Below are 21,610 nucleotides of genomic sequence, written 5' to 3' on the forward strand. Positions count from 1 at the left end.
GGAGTGAGCTCTGCTAACAGTAACCTCTCATTTGAGAAGTGAACATGATACAAAGAGATTTAACTAGGAGACAGGGACTTAACTGATGCCCTTTGCTAAGAAATGATTCCCAGAGCTGCACTGCCTTAAGCCAGCGTGGCCAATGTGCCCCCTGGGTGCTGAGCTTTGCTCTCTGCCCTCCTGACTTTCCCACATGTCTTTCCTCCAACCTGAATACACTAACTGGACTACTCTTATCTTGATTTTCTGCAAACTGAAAATACGCAGCATACAATTACTCCCATCAATCAAATCCTAATAATTCTGAAAATTGCCGGATGTGAAACGCTTAACACAACACTTAATCAAAATATTTCTTAAAAACTTCTAAATTTACCTCCTTCTCCCTACTTGTTCTCCTAACCAACCACCTGTCCAACCAGCAGGCCACCATTACAGCATTCTTAATCATATTTCTGACTTATTCTTTAGGAATTTCTTCACTGCATTTTCTTATAAGCCTAAAACATGCTATATATTCCATTATTCCTTCTCAAATTGCCATCTAGTCTCTTCCCTTCCTTTTTATATTTCCATTTAGTCCTCTCAACTCTTTCATTTGCCTTCCAAATTCACTGAGATGTCGCAGAGATTACATTCTATTTTTATGTTGACTATTACCATGTGACTTATTTCATCTTCATCCATATTTCCTACATTTGAAATGAGAATTCAAAACAATTGAATTTTGTACTATATACATATTCGTGGCAATAGAAGATGGCAATGTACATAATGTGTTTTGTAAGTGTAACATTTCACAAATGTTTTAGAAATTATCTAGAGAACTAACTTCCTTTCATTAACAGATGACTGAAGAGTGACCAGCTCTCAGAGACAAATATGGCTCTTCATGTATAATTATTCAGTTGAGATCTGCTTTTTAACTGTAGGAAACAGTTTAGAATTTATTAAAATGCACAAATACGAAACAGAAAGCTGAACATTTTAGTTGTCAAAAATAGTGAAATAATCCAGTTCTGAATTTTGATGAGCACATTAGCATGTTCAGGTTTCTATCAGGAAAGAAAAATAACTGCCTTACTCAGACTCATTTTATTCATTTTTATGATCAAATAAATATTACCGTCACAGTGACCTTTATGGCTTGGTTTTAAAGGAATCTTTGTAACTATCATATTCCAATATATACTCTAGAATTTTGACCATACTTACCAATTTTTTTTGCTACATATTTAAGAGTTCCAGTCCTACTACTATTTATAGGACACTGCTTTCCTCAGGGAGACAAAGGATAACAAAGCAAGATAATTGAGAGCTAAGACAGGAACTCAAGCACTCACCTGAATGTAAAGCATCTGGATAGAGAAGATGCACAGTTTAGAAGCTATAATGCACAGGTAAGATTTAACTGCTGAACACTGCTGTTACCTCTTCTAGAGCTATTCATTTTATCTTTGTAGCTCCCTGGGCCTTTTTTTTTTTTTTTTTACATCAAGATTAAACCAATGCCTAATATCATAAGTAAGAGGAATGAAGGCGATGTGAGTTAAAAAAAATAAATAAATATAATACCAAAAATTGAGTATTTTTCAGGAATATAAGGTATCTAATGATTGGACTGGAATAATATCCTTCAAAGAAATAGGTGCATCATATTAGGGCCACAAATCATTTTCTTTAGTAAAATATGTCAGTGATTTTCCACTAAACATTCTGAGGCAAGCTTTCCATTTCATTCAGTTTCATTTTCTTACCAAAGTCCCTGTATTTACAATATTACACCATAGCACATAACTGCTTGAAGTTATAACTACCTCTAGTTTAGTTCTAAAAGAAACACTGTTTTACCTCTATAATTGAACCACATGATTTCCATAGTGGATAGTTTTGGGGATTCTTCAATCTGTCCTTTAAAGTACACCAACTGTGATGCTGGGTGCAATGGCATACTTGGCTGAGACTCCAGTTACAAATGCCAGGATCTCAAAGGAGAGCTAATCCCTGACCTGGCTGTTGCACTTCCCATCCAGCTCCCTGCTTGTGACCTGGGAAAGCAGTGGAGGATGGTTCAAAGCCTTGGGACCCTACTCCACATTGTAGACCCACAAAAAGCCCCTGGCTCCTAGCTCTAGATAAGCTCAGCTCTAGCCGCTACAGCCATTTGGGGTGTAAACCAGTGGATAGAAGATCTTTCTTTCTCTCGGTTTCTCCTCTTTATAAATCTGCCTTTTCAATAAAAATAAATCAATCTTTTTTTAAAGTCCACTAACTGTCATGCTGACAGAAAGAACAAGTAATCTATTATTTCCTGTGTCACTAATTTATAGCTTTAAGTTCCAAAGCAATAAAATTACAAGTTACTGCAATATTGGGCCCGGCGGCATGACCTAGCAGCTGGGGTCCTCGTCATGAACGTGCCAGGATCCCATATGGGCGCCGGTTCTAATCCTAGCAGCTCCACTTCCCATCCAGTTCCCTGTTTGTGGCCTGGGAAAGCAGCCGAGGAAAGCCCAAGGCGCTTGGGACACTGCACCCATGTGGGAGACCCAGAGGAGCTCCTGACTCCTGGCTTTGGATTGGCATAGCACTGGCCATTGCAGTCACTTGGGGAGTGAATCATCGGATGGAAGATCTTCCTCTCTGTCTCTCCTCTCTGTATATCTGGCTTTGTAATAAAAAAATAAATCTTTAAAAAGTAAGTTACCGCAATATCCAGTTCTTTTTACGTTTTTACATTTCCATTATTTGAATGTTCAAAGTCATAAATCATTAGAATAAAGATGAATCAGGGAATTTTAAGTAATCATGACTAAACAAGCTTTTAAGGCTCACTATTAAAAAACAGAGACCATCATCCTCATTACTATTTCTCAGAAAGGTTTAACTATGCCAAAATTACTAGAAATAGATTTCTTTAATAGACCTCTTACAATCTTTATAATATCTATTTTATTCAAAATCAAAAATTTAAATGACATTTTGGATAACAAATTCAAATTACACTTATTTGAAATTGTGCTACCTCTGAAAATGCCTTGACTTGCATTGCTCATAAAATTAATACCACTTAGGCTAGCAAAAATTAACAAAAACCACTGAATTATGCTATCAAGTATCATTTAAAAAGAAACTGCTGAAGATGATTATTCTTCATATGAACATAAGAAGAAAGTTTAGAGGCTAAGAAATCTAACGTAAAGAAGCTTCAAGTTGATGACTCAAGCATCCTATGCCAGCCTCTTGAGTATGGTATTTTCCTTGATAACCATGAAGACCCATACAGAGACCCAGGCTTCTTAACTTCTTACTCATTACTAAAATACATTAGAATTTATATCTCCTAGAGATAACTGCCAAAAACTGTCTTTGAAATGCTCGTAACTCCCAGCAAGTGATTGGGACTGCTCAACAGTTAATGCAGTCTCACAGCTTTGAGTTTCTAAAATAAAAATCCTAGATTTCCACTTAGTTTGAGGGATTTTTTATTTAGACAGTATAAGAACATAATATGTGGAACAGGTTGATGGAAACAAATATAGTACTGATGGTTGCTGTGTTTACAGGAAGCGGTTGGACACCACAGTGACCTCAGCCCGAGATCTGGCATGCGGTGAAGGCAGCCAAGGCCGTGGAACAACCTGTGATGGAGCTGCTTCAGCATTCCTTACCTTATTAGGGCTCTGGAGAGTGTGAACCAGCACCCACATCAGAAAGGGCATAAAACCCCCATTCATTCCTTTTTGTCTGCCTTTCTGTTCCTGCAGTTCTGTCCTGTCTGCCTGCTTCCCTGCTGCATGAGGAAAGGCCCAGAAGTACCTGAAGTATCGCCAGAGAGAGGCAGTGGTTGCATGGTGTGGCAACCAGGAAGGACATGGGGCTGTCTCGGAACAACTGCAAAGGCAGACAGTCAGCAAAGTATGCGAGCTTCTGCCGCCTAGCTGTTGGCTGCTACTTTCCACACAACAACTCTCATGTACTGACTCAGGTGCAATTCAGGCAAGACAGGATTTAGGGAATATGGCCATCTTTCTTAATTTATGATCATTATTTTATAAGCGGGTGCATATCTGACACAACAAGTTCTTGGATAACTTTATTTAATCTATTTCAAAAGTTAAGGTCTTCTGTTAAAGTATGGAGCAACAGATAGTGACAAATTGCCTTTCAGGTCAGAAACGGCATCTCTCAGACTGAAGGATGAACAGCCATGATAACAGTTATTCAAAAATGACTCCAAAACACAGATACCCATGCATTCAAATCATAAGACATGATGTCTATTCTTCTGAAGCTAGAGGGGGATTCACAAATAAAAGAATGTAAATAAAATGATATATTCCAATGGCTAGGCCAGAATTTATAAAGTTACATAAACAGTGTTATAGAACAATATCTCTCATTTTTCCATTTTTATGAGTTGATTTCCAGGAGTAGCAGCTCATTTTCTGTCGCACTTTTTAAGCAGTCCCTCTATTTCCCTGCACATGATGAAAGGCAATGTGCAGGGAACGCTTAATGTGACAGATTCCATCTGCACTAAATATATATCTGTTAATTTCCAGGATAACTCCTTAACACATGCAAGCTTTTATCTTCTGGTTTCATGATTAAGGGCGAGAAAATAAAACTTCTCTGAATGTATCTTAATCTTCCCAGATTTCAAATTTGAGGCAGGAAATATCCAAAATGCACTCCTCATGTCTTCCTATGGCGTGCTAAATGCTTATCTCCACATTGATCTTATTCTCACAAATAGTTATCCACGCTGATCAGAAGCACACATTCCTCAAGCGTTTAACTGAGAAATCTTTTTATGGTAGAGTCATACTTACTTTCTGTACTTGTAGATAGTTACCAATATGTTTCAATGTGAAAAGGGGAAAAGCAGCATTCAATCACATACACTAAATTATACCCCAGCCATGTAAAATCCAGTTCAATTTTAAGGGACTATACTGTGGGATATAGTTACAAATTGTCTACTTAACTTCATTTGCTTATATATTCATATATGTGGTATGTATCACAAATACAAAAATACACACACAGTACTTCTCTAAAAATATTTTTTAAACTTTTTTTTTTTTTTTTTTACTGGAAAGGCAGAGAGAAACAGAAACAGGAAAAGATCTTCCACCCAATGGTTTAATCCCCAAATGACAATGGCCAGAACTAAGCCGATCCAAAGCCAGAAGCCGGGAACTAAGAGCTTCTTCTGGGTCTCCCATGCAGGTACATGGCTCCACAGTGTTGGGTCATCCTCTATTACTTTACCAGGCCTCAAGCAGGGAGCTGGAATAGGAAGTGGAGCAGCCAGCACATGAAACAGTACCCATTTGGGATCCCAGTGGATGCAAGAATTTAGCCATTAGGCTATAGCACCAGGCCCATTGTAACTTCTTAAATAAGTTATATGAGTTACATCTTAATCAAGTCTATTTGACTTATCTACTTTTCAGGTCATTATAAAATAGTGCTTGGCAAGTATTATTTTTGAAATGTCAAAAAGAACCATAGTCAATTACAGAAGTGAGGTGTGAGGAATTTGACTTGAGGGCATTTGATGGTTGCTGCTTAACAATTGATTACTGTCTTTATCCTACTTAAGCATTAAGACAATCTAGAATAATCTAAAAATGTGAAATATCTAAAGAGAAACTGGCAGCTACACATGAACTTAATTACTGTTAGCATAAAATGGATTGAGTTTTTCTTTCATAATTTGCTTGATATATCAATAGATTCAAATTACCACCAACATACCCTTTATTTAAAATTGTGTACTAAAATATGAAGTGTAATACAAGGGTTGACACACCATTTCAAGCATAGAGGGTCACTCTGCACACTTCACAGGTGGGTGATAATACTGTTTACAACTGAGACTTTTGAGTGAAAAGTCTGCTTTAGTAGATTTAATATATTTAAAAATCAAGAATATCTGTGACATTTGTTTGACCCAAGGGCATATATAAGGCAAATGTGTATGCTCTACCAGCAATCATTAAAGCCACGAAAAAGCCATTGCTTTAAAATGGCAAAAGTGACTTTACTGAATCATTTCAACTATCCTCAGATAACTCTATGTCAACACCCCATTGATAGACATTGGCTTTCTCAAGGGGAGGTTTCAGTTTGGTTTTTGAAATAAGGAATGACATGTTTGCAACCATTAATAATTTCAAAATGATATAAATACACCAAGGGAAATATATCCTCCAATTATCAAGGAATATCATTTTCAATTTTCCCAATAATTTCTATATATATGTATTATCTGTACTGATAGGAATTCAGAGCTGTTCCTGCATAGCTTGTTTTCACTGCATCTCTATAAATATCTTCTACAGACTTATTATAAAAATGAATTCAGTTTTTAGAATATTTTCTGTGATAAGATTATAAAATAGCATCCAAAAGGAATTGTATGCTGGAGTTTATTTTTTTTTATGCTAGAAACACTTTTGTAGGTTCAATTCAATTAGCATATTTTGAAAGGTGCTTAGTGCTTTTATGCATCAGGCTGTATGAAAAATTCAACTTTCAAATAGCTATATTCCCCCGATACTCCTTATTTTCATCTTAGCCAAATAAAACTCCACCTACTTATGAATTTAAATTGTAATGACAATTGTGCTTCCTGCTACACCACAGAAATAGCTATAAATATGAAAATATATTAAGAGAAAAAAGTGCTGATAGTGTACATACTTGCTTATTTTTCAAAGCAAAGCAAAAGAGTATGTGGCCTCCTGTGCTGGAGATAGGCGGCAAAGAGATTTAGAGGAATGAGCTAAGTATTGGTCGCTTTCACTGAAGCAGCTGCAGAACAAGCAGGCTGGATCTCAGCTTTTGGAAAGCACCAGAACAATTACAGATTTGTGTACTTCACTCCTACATTTGCGCACTTTTAAGGAGAAAACCAGAATAGAAAAATAGTCTATCATTTAATGGCCAGCAAATGTGCATGGTTTGGCATAAACTGAGCACTACTTAGCAAGAAGGGGAGATGCCGAGAGCCTAGGGCACACCTGAATAGCATTTGCATTTTTAACAGGAGCCTAGTGATTATTCACTGGAACCACTGAGAAGCTCCGGGATGGATCTAAATAATTTTATATAGAATTCACCCACTTTTTTTATTGATTTCAGTTTAGTCAGTCACATTATTCTGAAAAACTAATCGGTCAGTTTGGAATACAGTTGTGGAATGTGAGAGAGACCATGCCAGACAAGCCTAGGGTACATGAAGGAGTCTTTATTATCCAAGCTTGGTGATGGCAGTACCCACCAGAAATTAGCAATTGAAAAGTCAATTCAGTCTGAATCAAAACCCTAAAACGAATAAATGTCACTACCATTAAGCCCATCCATTAAATAGAAGACCTGTATTCTAGCTTCTCCAGCAACATAAATTATCCAAAGAGATGTGCAGTGAACATCAAGGACACAGAGAGTTGCAAGTATTAAACTTTTCGTGACTTCTCTGTCCACATTCCACTCTTGCTAGGCCCCACCTCTCCTGGAACTCTTTGAAAGCACACAAATTAGAACTATAAAGCATCTTAGCATTCACATTATTGCTGACTCTCCCAAGCAATGAACAGAGATGAAGAAAACAGACATAGCAGGGCCATGTTCAGGGGCTACCTGCCCTTGGAGTCTGTTGGCGGGTTATCAGAGAGCAAGCCGGTACTGGGGAGGCCAAAAGTGGGAGTGTGAGAGTGACAGAAGCTTGGGACCAAGAGTGTGAGTCCTTCCCTATCATGGGCCTTTACAGAGAGCTCAGGTAGAAGTGGTTAGGCAACAATGCATTACTGCACTCCCATCCCCTGTTCAGGACCTAAGTGATGACAGGTGAGCATCATTTGACTCAGGTGGGTAGAAAGGATTATATTGGTGGGGGTGGTGTGGTTTCCAAACTCATGACCCTGAACTAGCTGCCTAAGACCATAACAGTGAATGATACATGCCATTTTGCTCACTTTGAAAGAATTTGATAGTGAATTTTATAAAATTCTTCACTAAATATGATAACATATTTAGGTAGACTTTATACATGTGATTAATAATCATTACGTAATTCCAACCCTGAAAAACCAAGGCTTATTAACATAAAGAGACTCAAAGCAGTGTATTGCTTCTGAAATTACTGAACTGCATTAGAAAAATTCACAGTATTTTAAAAATTAAAGATAAATAGCACTTTCTGAAAAATAAGAGGAATCATTTTAAGCTACATAAAAATGTCATTAAATTAAATAGAAATGTAATTACCACATTTTTGTTTGCTTCACCTCTTTGTGTGTACTTTTACCCTGACACTGCGTTGAGAGATCATAAAATTATTTAAGGGTATAAATTCCAGACTTTTAAAAATACACTTAGCATCAGAGTTATAATATTGAACAATTGAGAATTGTACCTGATGGAAAACTAGCTCACAATATTATTCTAGGTTCTGCTTTCCACAGAACTTGAGACTTAACAACTTTCCTCAAGCAAATCCTCATGGACTGAGCAACAGAAAAGCAAGAGACGCAGTCTAGACAACATTAACTTTACAGTTAAAACTGCCTGCTCATGGATCTTTCACTGTCGTGCTATGAATTTTAAACCCAGTTTTTTTTCTCTGTGTCATCTCACTGTGTACAACTTCATGCATTAGTTCTAACCTTGACTCCAGGACAATGGAAGATCACCAGGACTCAGCAATTAACAAGTCCCAAAGGGCATATTCAATGATGGATTAATATTAAGAATATAGGAGCTCCATAAACTCAACAAGAGAACAATTCAGATAAAGAATTGACAAAGAATATCAACAATATTTTTCCAAGGATGAAAGGCAAATCAACGCGGGCGAGCCTGTGGAGAAGGTACACTAGAGAACTGTTGCAGGCAACGCCAACTGGTACACCCACTTTGCAGGCCAGCAAGGAAATTCCTCAGAAAACTAAAGATAGTTGTACCAGAGGACCCGGCTTTCACCCCGGGAATATTCCTGAAGAGACGGGACTCAGCATCTCAGTCAACCCTATGCCCACGACTCTAGGAGCTCATTTCACGACAGTCAAGGCAGAAATCACCCTAGATATTCATCTACTCATGGCTGAACCCCTCCTTTCAAACACACACACAAATTGTGAAAATTAAAAGCACCTGTCAAGGTCTAAGACTGAATTTACTACTGTCTGGAAAGTTAAGATTTGTTTAAGTTGTGGACATTAACAACATTAATTTGTGTGTGTATTTATTCTTTTTTATGATAAAATCCATAGGCTCGGGTATTTTCCCTTCCATCCTCCCTACCGCTCCCCGATTTCCCCTATATTACAACAGTACAGTCCTTCAACATTCACAAGTCCACCATTCTGTTAAGGAACATCACGACCTTGCTGGTATAGACAATGTTCCAAAGTCCAGCACCCTGCTCCCAAGGTATAGTAAGTCTCATTTAAACATTAATTTTTAAAATAAGTTCTTTCCTCCCTTGGAGACAAAGCAGCAAGTGGCAAAGGATATCCTAAGCAAATAAAAATGGAGTTTAGCAGTGAGGGAGTAAGCATACAGGCATGCGTGAATGTGGGCGCCCCACACAGGGGGATAGCATTAGCGAACCAAAGAGTTGCACATAAATGAAAGAAAAACTGAAAAGGTACCTCTGAGTGGGAAGGGAGGTCCGTCCGCGGAGGAATGAGGCAAAGAGTGCCACGGCACCACTGAGCGAGCTCCGTGGCGGGAGGAAAACAGGGGTGGCGGCTCCAGCAGGATCCACAGCAGAGAGAGCTCCCGCCAGCCGGACACCTGCTTTTATACGGGGAGGAGAGGTCACCTCCAATCCACAGCACCTGGGCCCCTGCGCATGCGCGGTGGTGTGGGTCTGAAGGCTGCATGCTGGGAAGGCAAGGGCAGCGACCGAGAGTTAAAGAGACAGCAGCATTTTGCGAGGATACGGCAACCGCAGCTCATCTAATGTATTGTTGAGAGAGAGAGAGAGAGAGAGAGAGAGAGAGAGAGAGAGAGAGAGAGAGAGAGAGAGAGAGAGAGAATTGATTCAGTCGACTGGTTCACTTCTCAGATGGCGAACAATTAAGGCAGGCCGAAGTCAGAAGGGCTTCATTCGGGTCACCTGGGAGGTTACAGAGGCCCAGGCAATTGAGCAACCTTCCATTGCTTTTCCCAGGCTGGGGGCTGGAGCAGCAGATGGGGATAGTGGGCAGTAACTCCTGCCAAGTGGGATGCCACCTTCATGGAAGCTGATCTCTCGCTAAACCTCAACTACAGAATTACACAATGTCATTGAGAGATTAGATCTAATTTTTTTTTAAACTTCACATAAAATTTATTGCATTCGTTTCAATGTTAACTGACATGAAACTACTTCGTTATAAAACGTATGTGGACATTAAATTACTTGTCGTATGGTGAGTTAAAGCCACTGTCTGCAATGCCTGCATCCCATATGCATGCAGGTTCAAGTCCCAGCTCCTGCCCTTACAATCCAGCTCCCTGCTAATGCACGTGGAAAAGCAGCCACAGCAGGCCCAAGTCCTGGGGCCCCTGTGCCCCTAAGTAGAAGAACCTGGAGCAGGTCTGGGCTCCAGAGCTTCGAGGCTAAATGGGAATGAGCCACAGGATAAAAGATTTCCATCTGTTTCTGTCGGTTGGTCTGTCTCTCTCTGTAAGTTTGCCTTTCAAAGAAACAAAACCTTTAAAAATAAAGCAAGAAAATTTGCTTGTGATTCCAGGATACAGTAACTAAATTGCCACTGTCATTTCCTAAATAGGACATGTTTCCATGTTCTTTAAAATAAAATTGTTACCATTTTAAAGACACTACAGTCTAACCAATCTAGGATTCTAAATAAATCATTTTAAAAACAAATTATTGGGCCCGGCGCAGTGGCGCAAGTGGTTAAGGTCCTGGCCTAGCATGCCCGGGATCCCATATGGGCGCCGGTTCTAGCCCTGCAGCCCCGCTTCCCTTCCAGCTCCCTGCCTGTGGCCTGGGAAAGCAGTCGAGGACGGCCCAAAGCTTTGGGACCCTGCACCCTTGTGGGAGACCCAGAAGAGGCTCCTGGCTTCGGACTGGCAAAGTATTGGCTGTTGCGCTCACTTGGGGAGTGAATCATCGGACAGAAGATCTTCCTCTCTGTCTCTCCTCTCTGTATATCTGCCTTTCCAATAAAAAAATAATAAAAATAAATCTTTAAAAAAAAATTATTGGGCCCGGCGGCGTGGCCTAGCAGCTAAAGTCCTTGCCTTGAATGCACCGGGATCCCATATGGGCACTGGTTCTAATCCCAGCAGCTCCACTTCCCATCCAGCTCCCTGCTTGTGGCCTGGGAAAGCAGTGGAGCACGGCCCAAAGCTTTGGGACTCTGCACCTGTGTGGGAGACTCGGAAAAAGTTCCTGGATCCTGACTTTGGATCGGCATAGCATTGGCCATTGCTCTCACTTGGGGAGTGAATCATCAGATGGAGGATCTTCCTCTCTGTCTCTTCTCCTCTCTGTATATCTGACTTTCCAATAAATAAATAAATCTTAAAAAATATATAAATAAATAAATAAAAATAAAAACAAATTATGATATTTCCAGTTCTTACGTCTCTCTGTGTGTTCTATATATCATAGATGTAGTTGACTATGTATCTATATGTTGTGTATTGCTAACTGGCTATGAGCAAAAATTAATAATAATTCAAACTTGAGGTTACAAGTGTGGTATATAGACTTCACTTAAAACACTTCAATGGTATCTGGACAAATTTAATCTTTATTACATTTATTTAGCTTTGATTTTATTACTAAAAGTGTAATAGTCAAATTATGTAAATTTGACATTGCAGAAACAAAGCAGTAATTTATCACAGGGGTCAGCAAGCACTGGGCAGTGTGAAGCCTGCTGTGGGGAACCAAAGCAGTTCACTTATTCATTGGAGGATGAGGGAAAGAATGATCTTTTATCTGCTGGTCACTTGCTTGACAGTCCCAACAGCCACAGCTGAGCCAGACTAAAGCCATGAGAGAGGATTCCGTTCCAGTTTAGACACAGATGGCACAGCACCAAATGGCTGGACCATCTTTCCCTGCCATCCCAGGCTCATTGCAGAAAGCTGTATGGAAGGACACCCAGAACTCAAATTGATGCTCCAAAATGAGCTGCTGGTGTTGCAAACAGAGGCTTAACATATTACATCAGGTCAGCCCGTGAGACCAAAGTTTCATTGGAAAACAGTCATATCCATTTGTTTATGTATCTTATGTGAATGCTCTTACTTGGACGGCCACTGAATAACAGCAGTGGAGATAAACTGGTCTCCCTAAAATACTGGCCCCTTGAAGTACTCACAGCTACTTCATTGATTTCTGCAATTATCTTGGAGACATCGGTGATAGTACAGACATTTGTACTTTGATTTAGATTTAAAAAAAAAAAAAACAAGAATTTTCTTAAAATGTTTAATTATTGCTAATTTTTATGATGTCTTGAATTCATTTAAGCTGCTCTTTTTCCTGACTAATGTGAACACTTTAACCCTTTAATTTAAAAATCTCCTGGTTTTCATAGCAATTTCATAGTAATGATTTTTTTTAAGAAACATTAAAAGCTAACATTGTGCATTTGTTGAAGAAAATATTTTTTGAATATTTGTATACTTCAGTTTAAGGTTGTTGATTAGACTAAATATTTCCTGAATATTATCATTATGATTTTCTACTTCACTAAACCATATCCTTAAAAATTTCCTTAGCCCTTTGCTCTGGAGTAGTTTTCAACTGAACGGGATTTTGGCAAGGTCCACAGATATTTTTAATTGGCACAATTCTGATAGAGAAGGGGAACATGATTGAGGAATCCAAGAGCTGGAAGCCAAGCACATTGCTAAGGATATTACAGCCGACAAAGCAGCCCCTGCAACAGGACTTAGGAAATCCACATGTCAACAGTGCTGAGGCTGAGAAATCCTATGGCGAGATGGCAAAAGACAAAGAAATACCCTCAAGGTAAAAGGAATACCTCAGTATCTCCATTTGCATTTCAGCTTTCATTCCAATATGCAAGAATTGTTAATACCATGTAATGAACAAAATACAATCACAAAGGTCGTCAGTTCATTGTTATGCAGAATATGCTAGAAAATGATTTTCTTCTAGCCAGAATTTATTGTAAGTGTGTTGATACTGTTTGCAGAATATAGTGTTTAGGCTATTCGTTTTTGAAGGACTCATTTTAACATGGCAGTGTTGCTATTCCAGCTTATTTAAAACGCTTCTAAAATTACATTCTTTGTTCTAATCTAACATTTCCAGACACAGTTGTTACTTTATTACTAAATTTTAATTGTTCAGTGTTCCAGTTTGACTAGGTCTCAGAAAATGATGGGAGTTTCCTTTTTTGGTTTTGTTTGGCCTTTTAGCCTTAGAAAATCATGGCTATGTTTTTTAAAAAGTAATGAAGTTATTTCAATATTAAATATGTGCATAGAAAACATTTTAAAATATGTATTATTTGAAAGTAAGAGAGGAGAGCAAGAGGCAGGGATAATGAAAAAGACTGATTATTCATTTGCTCTCTCACTGCCATAATGGCCACCACACCCAAGGTAGCACTAGGGTGAAACCAGGAGCCAGGAACCCCATTCTACTCTCTCACAGTGGGTGGCAGGGGCCCAAGACTATTCTCTCTGCTCAAGCTGGATTGAAAGTCCTGGTGCTCTGATATGCAATATCAGTGTAACAAACAGAGGCTTAGCACTGTGTAACAACAAAATAATTTTGTTTGTTCTGCTATCTAAAAACACTACAAGTTACATCTCTCCAAAGACATTGCTATAATATTCACTGAACAGTGTTTAAATAGAAGTTCATGTCAAAGTTTTAGACAGAAGTTCAAAGGGTTAGTCACCAGATTATAGAACCTCAATTTAAGGATATTTAAGAAATGAACATTGGTTAATCTTCAAATTATTAATAATACAGATTAATTAGATTTAAAAATATATCCCCATTTAATGACAATTGAGTAGAACTATCTTGTATTAGCTTTGAGTGAGAAAAACAGTATTCAATTTTTACTCTAATTTTCCCTCTTCGTCTAAAATATAACTAAGTTCATAACCAGAAGGTTTCTAAGTCTTACATTTGAAAAAAAATGAGGAATTTCCCAGATTACTAACTTAAACCTTTAATGTTCTATGAATATATGCTATGTCCCAAAATTAAGATTAATAACACAAGTAACACGATATGCAGCACACAACATATATTATTTCATCTGAAGTAATACTTATATTTGCTCTAGCCAGATACTCTACTAACCAACTATTAGCAAGGTTCCAAGTCAGCTTTTCAGGTAGATAAATTCTTCTCCACGAGTTGTACAGCTATCAAAGGTAAAAATCACTCTTCTGTTTCCAAGTTCATGTAATAAGTAAACATACCACAGATATGTCACTTTTGTCAAGGTGTACAACGCAAACACTTTAATTTTGTGCATGTTTATTAATGACAAAACAATAGTATTATTTGAACTGAGTGAGATGGGTAAAGTTTATACATAAAATTATTAATTTATGCTATCAAAGTGTCTAATTTGTAAGTTAGAAAAGGCCAATGGGCATCTAAGTGTTCCCATATTTTTAGGTTGCTACTGAACTTACTTTCTTTGGACTTGGAGCTTATTAAAGATACATGGTATCAAATTTTGACATTCAATATTTACTTTCTAATCCAGAGTACAACATTCTTTTTACTTTTCATTTTTTTAATGTGATGAAAAAGAATTCTTGGTCTCTAAAGAACATCAAAGTCTTTTCAAAGAAACACTAATATAATCAGCCTAACATGTGAATCGTGATTATAGAAGACCACAGTGATGTGTAGTTAGTTCGGAAATATGAATGTTGAATCCGTCAGACATTGGCAGATCCACGGACATGAAGAATGAAGGTTTGACACAAATTTGAACATAAGGAATGTTAAAGTTATCTTAAATTAAAAAACAAAAAGCTACTAGAGGCCTAAAGAATCACAGTCACAAAACCTACTAGCAATGACTAGCATGAGAGTATTTCATCCCCCTAGATATACACAGATAGCTGTTATTAGATATATTTTTATTTAGGGAAAGCTCAACTTTATGGGAAATATGGATAAAGCTCATGGCTTATACATATCTGGAATAGCAGTAAACGAAGAGATAAATGCATATGATCAAAACCAAGGAGACAACAAAAATCATAAAAAATACTATAAATTACTAATACATTGATTAAATCACTTTCCATTTTTTTAAAAAACTCACTTACCTGTGTAATTTTTCTGATAGGAAAACTATTTCAAAGTACCGTGCATCACACAAGCTCACAGAAATAATTACACTAGTCACATAGCATTAATTTATCTCATGAAGTTTTCTAATTACTTAGAAGATAATGCATCTAAAAAGTATTGTACAAATGGATTAGACATTGTGGACATTTTTCTTACAATGTTAAAATTGAAAGTACTAGCTTTTAGGAAATACTTTAAGATGATTCTTGAAATTGCTATCAGAAATAATTTGAGGGAACATTTATGCAGTAAAATGATTTGACTACCCTTTGAGTTAAAATTTTTGCCTCATTTTTCTTTGTAATACATGCTACCTGCTACAAAAGATCACTATATCAATAGTCTTAGTCTCAAAGAAAAGAATATCATGTAAAAACCTTTAAAACATGAACACACACACTTATGTGGTAGCTCTTCATTTCCCAGATTAATATGCTCAGTTGCTATAGAAACAATTTCTAAGGAAACAGGAGAAAGGAGTGTAGGTATTTCAGTCATCAGCTATGTGATGAGTTAAATGAACAGTAAGCAAATAGGTACTAGGTTCTCTCTTCAACCTGGAGACTCATCAATCAGATTTTTAAAAAATGGAATAAGGAATAAATACCACGAGCTTTACTTGAGAAAGATTTCATGATGAAATTTTTTTTAATGAAATTTTCTAAAATCTAATTAAAACCATTAACAATGTAAAAAAAAAAACATGTAAGCATATATACTGGATACATGGACATTTGATCTGAATTTGGCATATCCCCCAAATTTGAGATGATTGAAAAATTTTAACTGGGAATATGTGAAGGGATAGTAAGTTTTAACATTAGGAAACAGTTGATATGAATTTTTAATCGAATGAAATTCTAGTCAGCGTATTGTCACGTGAAAAATCTGAGAGTACATGATTTATGCACAATCTCAGGCCTCCTAAAGGGAGCTGGATGAGAATTCAAGTTTCCAGAGGCTAAATTAAATCTCTTCCACTACATTTATCTCAAAAATTGCCTTTTAAACCATAAAATTAATCCCATTTGTAATCAACATCAACCTCTGTGCTCAAGAATAAAAAATATATATATTCATGAAGCAAATCTTCATTGTACTTGTGTATTTGAAAGAGTGGCAAAGAGCTGTCTCCAATTAGCTGCTTTGCTCTGTTAGGAAAGTGGCACAGAAAAAAAAAAAAAGAAGAAATCGGGCACCAACTCACAGCCAAGTAAAATTAATTAGAGATAAATTCAAAGAGGTAACCAGGTAGAAACATGCAGACACAGAAGCAGAGTCCTGGTTTTCAGCAGGCTGAGCCTTTTATAACTTCAGGATCTTGGGGTGTTCTAGTGGTGGGGGAGTTTGGGAAAATGGGGAAGTGCATGGCATTAGAATAGATTTTCAGGGGGTATTTCAGCCTTGGTTGATCTAGATGGAAATGCAGAAGGCTAATCTGGTACTCAAAAATGCAGAGTAGAACTGCGTTTGTATACCGCTTTGGGGAAGTCTAATAGCTGTGAGCCAAATGCCAATGGCTAGGCTGTTCTATAGAAAGGCAGTGCAGAAGGTCTCAGAGGAGATTGCTTTCGGGAATTCTAATGGTTGCAGAATTCTGATGGTTGGGAATTTCTGATGAGAATTCTGAGGAGTGCCCATAATTAGGAAGCTGAAAACAGAAGTTTAGCCAGGACTCAAGCACAGGCATTTAGTAGGAGAAGTGGGCATCTTAATCACTGCACAGAATGCCTGGCCCTAAATTTTGCTATTAAGTAGACTCTCTTCTATTGTGTGCTGAGAGCGAATGGACAACTGTATGTGGAATTACAAGCACACTGCTGTAAAATAAGAAAGGTCATGATATGTGTGTTGTATAATAGATCTTACCCTAACAAAGCAGTGAGTGTATATTATTGATCTGTTCTTACTACATAACAGAGAGGAGAGGCTGTTGTGAAGATAAAATGGGAAGCTAAGTCCATTGTTCTTAGTTCATTCCTAGAACATAGGAAATAATTAATCTATTTAGCCAATGTAATTTGCAACAAAACAAAAAATCAATAACAATACAAAACAGTGTTTATTTAAGTAACACCTGACTCCAGTATTTATAATTTGCCCATTCCGTTGCCTGTATAGCCACTGCCAATCATCTGCTTTTCACTTACACTCTTTCCCTTTTCTAAGCATATATTCAGATCCCTTCTGAAGACTAATATTCTACTTCTATCTCCATGCATTAGCCAAACCAGATCCTAAGGGAGAAGGAGAATGATCATTGTTATTAATCAGGAAGCTAACTGTTGATTATTCTGCTGTACTACAAAAATCAATTTTCTGGATTCTCATGCACTATAATAAAAACAAATATTAATACTTCCAACAAACCCATTCTTGGACTAACATTCTCCTTTGAGAGTATGTCTTTTGTCTATTATAAAACATAAATCTGTGATTGTGTTATATGTCAATAGAGAGCTTCTATGAGTAGACCTAATTTTAACAAATCTGCGCTTTAAAAACAGGCCTTTGTCTGCATCTGCAGACAACTGCCTAAACTGCCTTCACATATGCAAGTGATGTACTGCTAAAGAAAAGCAGCCAATAGCTGCAGACATTTTGAGTTTGATTATTGCCCACTCTGTGTTAACTATACCAATGTGCTAACAGAGTTGCCTATTCTATGTCATGCTGTTGCTATGTCATAATGGGTGCAAACCAACAGGGGCCATCCTTCCACCATCACTACTTCCATGAATGCATGGGGGTAGGGTATGTATTGCTATGGGCTGGGAGACTGGCGATTGGTCAGTATGGAAGCCACTGAGGGCTTGTTTTACATATACAAAATGTTTCCTGGAGGCCTCCATGGACCAGTACATGTAACACCCACAAGTAATTGAGGGAGCTGATACAGGGTGGATCAGAAGAGTGAATATGAAAGGCCTCCTGGGTCAGGCCAAAACCCCTGCATGCTTAAACAGGAGCTGGGACAGGGGCAGACTGAGTTGTGTAAGGGTGTTCAGTGGTGTTCCTGAGTATGTCACATTACCCACTGGTGCCAAATAAGTTGGGTCTAGGGATAGGCTGAGCCAGGTCACAGCATCTGTTTGGGCACACAAGATCTTGGTTCAGGGGTGGAGGTAGAAGGGGTTCTCAGGGGTCTCCTGACTAGGCACAGCACATACTGGTACCAGCAAGTGTCAGATTTTGGAGCAGGTTGGGCAGGGCTGCAGCACCTCCAGGTGCACATGAGAGCTGGGTCTTGGGGCAGACTAGGCCAGGACATATCACCTGCTGTTTCATGTAGGAGCTGGGGTTTGGTGCACTTGGCTGTGCTGGGATGAACCACCTATCTGTGTGAGCAAGCTGTAGCTGGTGGTGTTCCTGGAAGGGGTGTTCAGGCACCTATATAAAGTAATGGTCAGGTCTGAGGGCAAGCTGGTTGGGCTATAGCACCCATTGATACGTAGGGGAACCATCTCTATCCCCTGGCTCTGATTTGATCTGGCAGCAAGGAGTGGTGCAACAGTCTTCTGTGTCCCCCAACTCCCTTTAGGTCACAAGAGGGAGGGCAGGGTCATTCACGCACGCCTACCTTCACATCTATCCTCTCATTCCTTCACATCCAACCCAGAGACTTGCATGGGTCTGCAATCTCCTCACCTATATAATATTTTAAAAACATTTAAAAATGAATAAATTTAAAGTGAAGTAAAACCAAAACAAAAGACTGAAACAACAGGTTTTTGTTTGCATCAATAACATAGGAGGAAATCAACAGAATCCAGAGTGTGAGAAGGAGTTGACTGCAGGCAAGTGCTCTCTTGTGGAGGGAGGATGTCATGAGACATGGACCCAGGAAAGGCCACCTGAGCTGAGAGCAATGCCCAGCTGACAGCCCATAGGAAAGCAGATATGGCAGTCTCAGAAAAGCAAGGCCACAAATTCTTTTAAGCACTAACGGACTTGGAAGATCTCAAGTCCAAGTGAAAATAGTTGTTTAGAGTAGAAAATGTTTTTTTACAAGTTTTATGGCCTGTATAATTTGCAAGATGATATGTTTATGTTATCTTAAACTACAAAATGTATGACAATTCGTTACATAAAAAATGAAAAAAACATATACACACACACAAAGGCGTCATGCTTTCTGAACAAGCTCTATTCTCTACATTCTGAAAAATGGAAACCCAATCTCCTTTAAGACTTTTTTGATGTATGCTAACCTCCCTAGAAGTATCATACTTCCGTCAGCTGTAGAATTTAAAATTTGAAGTGAAAATACACCAGGGTTGATTTTTGTGCAATGACAAGGTACATAATCAACATATCCATGAAAAAAAATACAGAGAAGACAATGGTAGGTCACAGTTCTCAGAGTTTTAGAAGGCACTTCCATTGTATAGCCTCAGATCTAATTTGATCTCCAAGTCACACACTCAGAATAAAAAAAAATAACAAGAGTGTTATTTAAAGATTTATTTATTTACTTGGAAGGCAGAACATGGGAGAGAGAAATGAATAAAGAGAGTGCATGAGAGAGAGATAAAAGAATAGCTTCTGCTGGTGAATACATGGGGGTTGGACAACCTGGGTAAAGTAGATCCAATGGTTGGCTAATGTGTGAGTTGGTAATGGAATGGGATCAACCAGGCAGGACTGAGCAAACCTTAGCTCAGACGCAAAATTAGAAATCAGGATGGAGTGCAGGTCATGCCGAGCTAGGGTCTTGTACCTACTGGTCTGTGTGAGCCAGGGACGCTAAGCCACAGCATCTAAGGCAGAGGCCGGGACAGATGAGGGGCTGTGCCAAGCTGAGTTAGAGCAACCACCGCCGTGGGTACAATCTATGGCTGCGATCAGGCCCATTTGGGGAGCTAAGTTGGGAACTCACTAGCTTGGTTGAGGCTCCCACCAAGAAGCATGTGGGCTGGAATGGGGGCTGCGTTCTGATCAGGATACGGTTGTAGTCTCCCTTGGCACAAGTGTGGACTGGGATTGGATGCACCAAGCCAGGCCAGACTCCAACACCATCTTGTGCTCTGGAGAACCAGGGTAGATGTGGAACAGACTAGGCTAGGTCACAGCCCTTACTGAGCCATGTTGAGCTGTATGTGGGTATGGGCGAGTCTTGGTTGGGCTGAAACATCCAAGGGTAAGAACCAGTTTGGGTTGAAGTCCAGTTAGGAAAGGCCACTGCTCCTACTAGAACAGGAGGTGAACTGAGTAGTGCTGGCTCATGGACACACTGGTATGTGTGAATTCTGGCACTGGGAGAGGTTCTGATGGAGGTTCCTGGGCAACTCCTCTGGCAGAACACAGTCCTGGCAGGTAAGTGCAAGAAGCAGGATAGGAAACAGCCCAGAATAGGCCATGGAAAGTATCCCACTGGCATACATTTGGCATGGGTTAGGGGCAGACCAGGCTGAATTAGTTCACATCAGCTGCTGGCAAACCCAAGCACCAGAACAGAGTGTGGGTCAAGCCTGATTCAGTTGTGACACAAACCAGTGCACAATATGGAATGCCAAGGAGAGATGACCCATACCAGATGTGGCCACAGTGCCCATCAGCACATGTGAGAACCAGGAAGGGTAGGGGCAGAGCTGGCAGGGGGAATGTAGAGGTGCTCTCCTGCTGGACAGCAACTCCCACTGGAGAGCATGAGCTGGGATGGGGCAGACCAGAATAGGCAGGCTACAACACTTGTGTGCCTCATGTGGTCTAGATCAGGGAAAAGCCAGGCTGGGCTGATTGTTCTGACTGGTGCAAGCATAAATTAGAGTGGGTGAGGGTTGTTTGGGCTTAGCCACAGCATCAGCTGGCAGAAGCTGGCACTGGGGGCTAATCCTGTCAATTTGAACCCCATAGCCACCTGGAGAGTGCATATTCCAGGAGTGGGAGTGGCCTTGTAGGGAAATAGTGGGCTCCTCCCTCTTGGGTTACCACTACCACTGGAGGGCACGAAAACTAGGACAGGGTCTGGGGTGGCTAGACAGAAGGGCACCCAACAGCGTGTGTGTGGGCTGGATAGTGGAGCTTGTTGGGTTGGGCTAGGCTGCAAGGCCCATTGACATATATGAGAACTGAATGGGATGTGGGACAGACTGCACATACTGCACAGTCTGCTGCACATACTGGCAATCATGGGAAGCAGGATAGGAGGCAGGCCTGGTGGGGGTTACTATGGCTCGTTCTGACTAGGCTGAAGCTCCCACTTGTTTATGCGAGGGCCAAGGGTTTGCTGGGCAGAACCAGGCTGGACTGCAACATAGGTTCCAG

The 21,610-nt window shown here is 39.4% G+C and overlaps 1 protein-coding gene across 1 annotated transcript in view; it reads right to left on the minus strand.

Moving 5' to 3' along the window:
• EYS (eyes shut homolog) overlaps positions 1-21,610 on the minus strand; it is a 1,254,974-nt gene that overhangs the window by 656,029 nt on the left and 577,335 nt on the right.

The sequence above is a fragment of the Ochotona curzoniae genome, unplaced genomic scaffold (assembly GCF_017591425.1).
Source record: "Ochotona curzoniae isolate NIBS_2020 unplaced genomic scaffold, NIBS_Ocur_1.0 contig_3819, whole genome shotgun sequence".
NCBI classification, from domain to species: Eukaryota; Metazoa; Chordata; class Mammalia; order Lagomorpha; family Ochotonidae; genus Ochotona; species Ochotona curzoniae.